Here is a 6,943-nt window from a genome sequence, read left to right on the forward strand (position 1 = left end):
ATTAAAAACAAAACAGAATCAGTTCACCAAAGTTAACAATTTCTCACTGTAAGGAATATTTCAAAGCATGCTGAAGGCCCTATGAGGGTACTACAACATTTGAGTAATGATAGCCTATTTAACCTTGCACTGTTACTGCTGTTGATAATAATCACTGATGTCTATTATTAATTTACAGTTTTGGAAATGTTTTTGTTTTTATGCTTCATAAAATCAAGGAAACTCTCGAGGGTCTACTTGGAAGATGAGTCACTTGAACATCTAAATTAGAATAATACATCATCTCAAATGAATTGAATACATAAATACAAAAATAAGCATACATGATTTCATGGTAAGGGAAAGGGTATGTCTTAAAATCCTCTGTGAACTCTATAAAGAGGGGTTCTATGCCAATGTGGGAACTGTTATCAATCTTATAACTAGTCCAATGTTAGGGAAAATGCTCACTCAACAATGTTTGTATGGATGTTGGCTTAGCCTCTAGGGATATGGAATCCCAGGGCCACATGAAGGAGTTCTCCCCTTATTAAGCATCTCCCAAATTAGTGAAGGGGCTTCCCAGGTGGCACAGTTATAAAGAATATGCCTGCCCATGCTGGAGACACCAGAGATTCAGATTTGATCTTGGGTGAGGAAGATCCCCTGGAGTAGGAAATGACAACCCACTTCAAGTTTTTTCTTGCCTAAAAAACTCCATGTACAGGGGCGCCTGGTGGGAGATAGTCCATGGGGACAAAGAGTAAAAAGTCGGACATGACTGATGTGACCTAGAACACACAAAGTACTGAAAGAAAGAACATCTCTGTAAAAGGTCCAAATCTATTTTGGTATATGCTGCGGTTGACCATGCTGCCCCAGCATGGGGGATCTTAGGTTCCCAACCTGGGATCAAACCGCTGTGCCCTCTGCAGTGGAAGTCTCAACCACTGTATCACTGGGGAAGTCCCGGGATATGTTCCCATTTTAGAAAGCCAATAAATATTATCCCTTATTTCAGGAGTTTGGAAACACTGAGCACTAGAAGAAAGAACAGTGACAAAGCTCCCAGCTTTGTGACCGATGAGTAGAATTAGAAAAGGCTGCTTGACCCATGGACACAACTAAAACCTCTAATAGGCTCCCTTCTCCTAAATAGAATCTTGCTTAAAAGTTACAGATTTTCAGGCATATTAGTCCCATGGATCAGTAGAGAGGCACGTGTCATTTAAGGATCAGCCATCGCCCTTTCCAGTGCCCTTTTAAGGCTGACGCAGTGCCTTAAGAGGCTAACACAGGAGGGTAAAGAAAGTCTCCATAAAACCCAGAGAAGAGATTTTTAGAACTCCTCTCTGGATCCTGTCTGGAGTCACAACTGAACTGGAAGATTTTAAGTCTTAGCACTTACTAGTATGTGTATAGTTAATACCAAAATCATTAAATTTAAACTTGACCCTCAAAAAATAAATAAATAAATAAGGATCAGCCACTATAAAATAGATAACTGATGGGAGCCTACAGTATAACATGGGGCTCAGTGCTCTGTGGTGACCCAAACGGGAAAGAAATCCAAAAGAGAGAGGGCATATGTGCACGTTACAGCTGATTCACCTTGCTCTACAGCAGAAACGAAAACAACATTGCAAAGCAACTATACTCCAATAAAACAAAAACAAAAAAAAAAAGAAAGAAAAGAAAAAAAACAATAGAGAGAACCAGAAGGGATGAAGCTACAAATATTCTCTCTCCTACCAGACCAACAAGATAAATCACTTACAAGGAAAATAACAAGGGAAGCCTTTGAGAGAAGAGAAAGCCTCCTGCATCTACTGGAGAGTGACACTTTATGGAAATCACCTATATGGAAAAAAAGGAAGGAGAAGTAAGTGCTCCTCTGTAATGTCTCTATTTCCCAGCTTTTGCTCCTTTAACTGTTGGTTTTATCAAATGATTCCACGGCTGGCCAGGTGTGTGGCTCTCCCCATCAGGAAACTGGAACAATCGTTTTTGGGCAGTCTTTCATCTTCATTTATGAGTGTTTTCTCACCATTTCAAGCTTTGTTCCTTTGTTTTTTTGTTTTTTTTTTTTTTCTTTCTAGAACCACTGGTGGACAGTTTATCTCCCCCCGCCCCCCACCCGCCACCAAAGCTAAATAGTGCAGAGCAGTAATTTGAATGACTCCTAAAACTATTCCAAATGCATCTCTTATCCTTTGAGGCACAGTCACTCTGTACAAAATATAGTGCTTCAAGATTTAAATGGTAAACTCACAGGATGGTTTAAATGTACTCTCTGTATACAATATTCTCAACACAAAACACCTCCATTTGCACGTAAGCACCTTTCACTTTCTTTTTTTCATGCTTAATCTACTCTTCATTCTGGTCCAGTCATATTTAGAATCTCAGAATGGGTGAGATAGTTTAACATCAGTGAAAGTAGCTCACTTTTAAGAGTTCAGATGTTAACAGGACAATATAGCCTTCCTCATCTCCAGTCCTACACTTTCTATGTGGACTAAACACAAGCAAAGAAATAATCATGTCCATCCCCATATTTTTTTTAATTCATTTATTCATACATTTCACAGATATTTATTGAGAACCTACTCTGTGACAGTTACTACACCAGAAGTTAGGGACATACCGTAATGACACACCATAATGAACAAAACAGGAATTCCTTCACTTGTGGAACTTCTGTTTAATTTGGAAAGGCAGACAAATTTTAAAGATACATAAGCAAAATATATGTGAGCTTGATTTTGACCTGTGCCAAGAAGAAAAAAGGTATGAAGGTGGGGAAGTCAGAAAATATCTTGGAGGTGGGGTGACATTATAAATAAATTAGCAGGGCAGGCCTCACACCTCCTTATATAAAGGAAAGACAATGTGTAAGTGGAGAGAGACAGGAAATGTATTTTCATGGATGCCTGAGGGGGGAAAGACATACCAGTGGACAATGGAGATAAAGAAGAAAGGTATATACATCAAATCAAATCAAATCAAGAGACCTTCCTGGACTGTAAAGAAAGCATGCCATGAACAAAATCCTATCTGCATCTGCTCTAAAAGAAGAATCCTTAGACCCTAAGAGCAGCTATTCCAAGTACAATTAAGGCTCAACTGTCAACCCTTGGTGCAGCGCAGAGCCACAATTTTACCTGTAAAAATACAGGTGACAATTCAAGGAGCCCACTGTCAATAAGCAAAGACGGAAAAATGAATGTTTTCTGTCTCACCAAGATACCAGTTAGTCAGTCTGTGCTAAGCATCTGGAAACGAAAACCTGTGAACATCAACTCTCTTAAGGAGAATCCCCCATTGAGAGGAGTGTTAATTACAGCCCATGCCTACTCTGACAGAGGGACACCAAGACTATTTCCAGTTTCCTTGGGAAAGGTGATTGGCAGCTACAACCACCTCATTATCTTACTGTCCTTTCACATTTCAAGCTTCCAAAGTTTATTTCCCCCCAAGTCCTGAACTTTTGGTGCCTTGACTTTGCACTGAGCGTGAGGCTCGTAGGGGTTAACCTCCATTTCAAAAGCAGCTACCTGCTTCATCCCCTAGAGCCTCCCGGTCCGGTCTTTGTCATGGAATCTCCCAGGAGTATGAGAAGCTGTCTTCTAGGGGCAATTTTGTCCTTGTCACCATATTTGTCTCCGTTGGAGGATCACTCCCTGCAGGATGCCAAACAAAAGCTGTAGGGGCTGCTTATGAAGCCTTTCCCCTTAGGCACCTAAATGAGCCTGTTAATTTCGGTCATTTTCAACCTACCATAGAGAGGACCATGACCTTTACTGTGAACTCCTCAAGAACCTGTCTTCCTTCAGTTTTTGAGCATTTCAGGCTTCAAGTAACAATTCTGCTACACCTTTTGCAGCTGAATAAGATAAGACCCTCATGTCCTATTTCTGTCTAATTTTCATTTTTTCCCATGTTTATTTAAGGAAGGTTTGATAGTTTAGACCAGTTTAACCGTTTGTTTTGTTCTTTTTTTTCTGTCAGTTTCCTTTTCTTCTCTATTATGCTAACACACTTGACTGGATCTGAGCACCATTATCCCTTTGATTTTTTTTCTTTTGAGTCACAGAGAGTTGTCTCTGTAGCATCCTTTGTAGGCTGTCATCTTAATGAGATGCGCTTAGCTGCTCTTTGTGACCCCATGGACTATAGCCCCCACCAGACTCCTCTGTCCATGGGGATTCTCCAGGCAACATTACTGGGGTGGGTTGCCATGCCCTTCTCCAGGAGATCTTCCCAACCCAGGGATCGAACCCAGGTAACCCGCATTGCAAGCAGATTCTTTACCACATGAGCCACCAGGGAATTCCATCTTAATGAGAAGTACAAAGCCAATGACTGTGGGCTGACAAACAGCATCATCCAAAACAATCCCGTCCCCTCCCACCTTCCTAAATAGGATAATCCCAACCTGGTGCATTCTCCTTTCAGATCAACTTGGATAAAAGCGCTGTTCTTGATTTATTATTGTTCTGTTCAGTTCTCCTGTAGTGGCGCTTGGCCCCTGTCCCTTCTTTCCTGCTCACTCAAAGCAACGGAGTAACTGCATCCCTAACTGCAACTGCTGTGCTGCTTATAATATGCTCTAAATGGCTCTGAGTGGCCAGCGTCCTTCCTGATCCCTTCTTAAATCCATACAAATTGTCATCACGTCACACAGCCGTTCTGATCTATTACAGAAGTTTTCCCTTTCGTTGTGACACCACTCTTAAAGGCCTTAGATGTGTCCTATATCTGGTTTCCCTCTGGGGGCCATCTGCCCTCTGCTCTCTGGAATAAATTCTTGTTGTTTTGTATGATTGGAGGCGGAAACATCATCCTCTCTGATTTAGTATCAACAAAGGTGCCCAACTCTTTCTTCAACTCTTTTCAAGGGCATTTAACCCAAGAGAATCCTCTTTCCTCTTTGTTACTTGGCCAGTCTGGACCCTGCGATCTAACTGTATCCTGGGAACCTGCCCTCTTCCTGCCCAAACACACTGCCATCTCTACAGTGGCTACCATTCTCCACTGCCCCCATTGTGATAGCAAGACAGAAACCTAAGGCTTATACCAATTCATTACTAGAAAATTCAATTCCTAGAGATGGAGTCTGTTACTGGAAGAGAACTTTTTGTTTTGTTTTTTTATTTAATTTGTGAGTTGCCCTGTGTTTCATGAAGTTCCTCTGTACTTTTACCTCTAAAGGCTTATTCATTGTATTTATTCATTAGTGAAGTCTAGTACCCTTTTGTTCATGAGGCTGCATCTTTATAATGGAAAGCCATTATTCAGAGTAAGCATCCTGGCTATCTATGAATGCAAAGGCTCTTGAGTTGATGTTGAACTTAACTGCAATGATAATGCTAAGTCACTGCCTGAGGCTGTTGCAGAATACTCCGGCTGGAAGCAAAACTCATCTCTTCTACTAAAACCTAAAACATTCACTGAGGAATCTTAATTGGGCCCAAATCTTTCCCCTGTTACCTGCTTCCTAACTCACGTCTTGCTTATGTAAGTCAGGTCAATGTTCAACACCATGGCCCCGTATATCATAAAGCCCCTGGGATGTGCTTATTTAGAGTCCAGGGGGCATCACCTAGGCCCTCATCTTTTTAAAAATAGCTTCAGGTCTGTAACTTACAGAAACTAGGGATAGCTGTGATCCATATTCATAAATACTTCAGTGATCTGAACTTAGTAAATCTTAGATTTGAAAGAATCTCATGCTGGCTGAGTCAAAAAACTCAATCTATCTGAATTTTATGTACATAGTTTTGCCCCTAATTTCTAAGATTCTGAGACCTTACACCCATTTATAATAGCATCCTATTATGTTCTTCTATTCAAAGTAGGACCCATTTGTGAGGAATAAAGAAAAAGAGCTAACATGCTATCTTTTGCTAGTAAGCTGATGGGAACCCAGTCTACTGCTAACAGACTTTGAATATGCCCTCCCTATGTTCCTTAAACTCACCCCACAGTCCCTGGGAGTGCTGGAAAAATCAGAACCCTACATGCTTGAGAGCCTGCCTTAAAAAAGAGTCTATGATCTTGGCTCTAATTCTACCTGTATTCTAGGCTGAGTCATTAAGCCCAGGTATTCGGTCAAACATTATTCTGATGTTTCTGTAAGGGTGTTTTTGGATGAAACACAACAAAATCACTGGATTTTGAATAAAATAGATTGCTCTTCATAACATGGATGTGTGTGTGTGCTCAGTCGTGTCCAGTTCTTTGCAAATCCATGGACTGCAGCTTACTGGGCGTCTTCGTCCATGCAATTTTCCAGTCAAGAATTCTGGAGTAGGTTGCCATTTCCTACTCCAATAAAAGAGATGGACCTCATCCAATCAGTTGAAGACTAATAGAACAAAAAGTTTGACCTCCTTTAAGCAAGAGAGAATTACTCTGCCAAAAGACTGCCTTCAAACTTCATCTGAAGCATGGGCTCTTCTGGGTTAGCCAGCAGACTGCTTTTGCACTTGAACTACAACTCTTTCCTGAGTCTCCAGCCCGTTAGCCTCCACCGTCAGATTTTGGCATCACCAGGCCCCTGCAAGCACATGAGCCAAGTCCTTGAAAAATCTCTTCTTTACGTAACCACATCATATCGGTTCTCTTCCTCTGGAGAATACAGAGTATTACAGGAGGTCTAGAAGGGATCTGGCTGTACATTCTCTGTTCTTTTTTCAAACTCACCATCTCATCAGCCTGATGAATCTTTCTCCCTCTCTCAACAACCAGGGGATACAGAGAAACAGGACAGTGATTGTATTCTCATACTTTTCTCCTGGATTGGGGGAATGTGAAAGCATTCGAAGAGCTGAATGAGCTTGTTCCCAACTCCTGGAGAGACACAGACCCAGTTTAATCTTTCTTACAGTCAACAGCCTCATACTTACTTTCCCCATTTTGATCTTCGTGTATATTTATCCGCTTCCAGACTAAACAGAGC

General features: G+C 41.2%; 1 non-coding gene across 1 annotated transcript; it reads left to right on the forward strand.

Moving 5' to 3' along the window:
* Positions 1-1,233: 1,233 nt before the first annotated feature.
* Positions 1,234-1,356, forward strand: LOC122696675. Its single transcript, XR_006341809.1, has one exon. It is a non-coding gene; the product is annotated as a small nucleolar RNA SNORA26 (small nucleolar RNA).
* The last annotated feature ends 5,587 nt before the right edge of the window (positions 1,357-6,943 follow it).

Source organism: Cervus elaphus, chromosome 6 (genome assembly GCF_910594005.1).
Source record: "Cervus elaphus chromosome 6, mCerEla1.1, whole genome shotgun sequence".
NCBI lineage: Eukaryota > Metazoa > Chordata > Mammalia > Artiodactyla > Cervidae > Cervus > Cervus elaphus.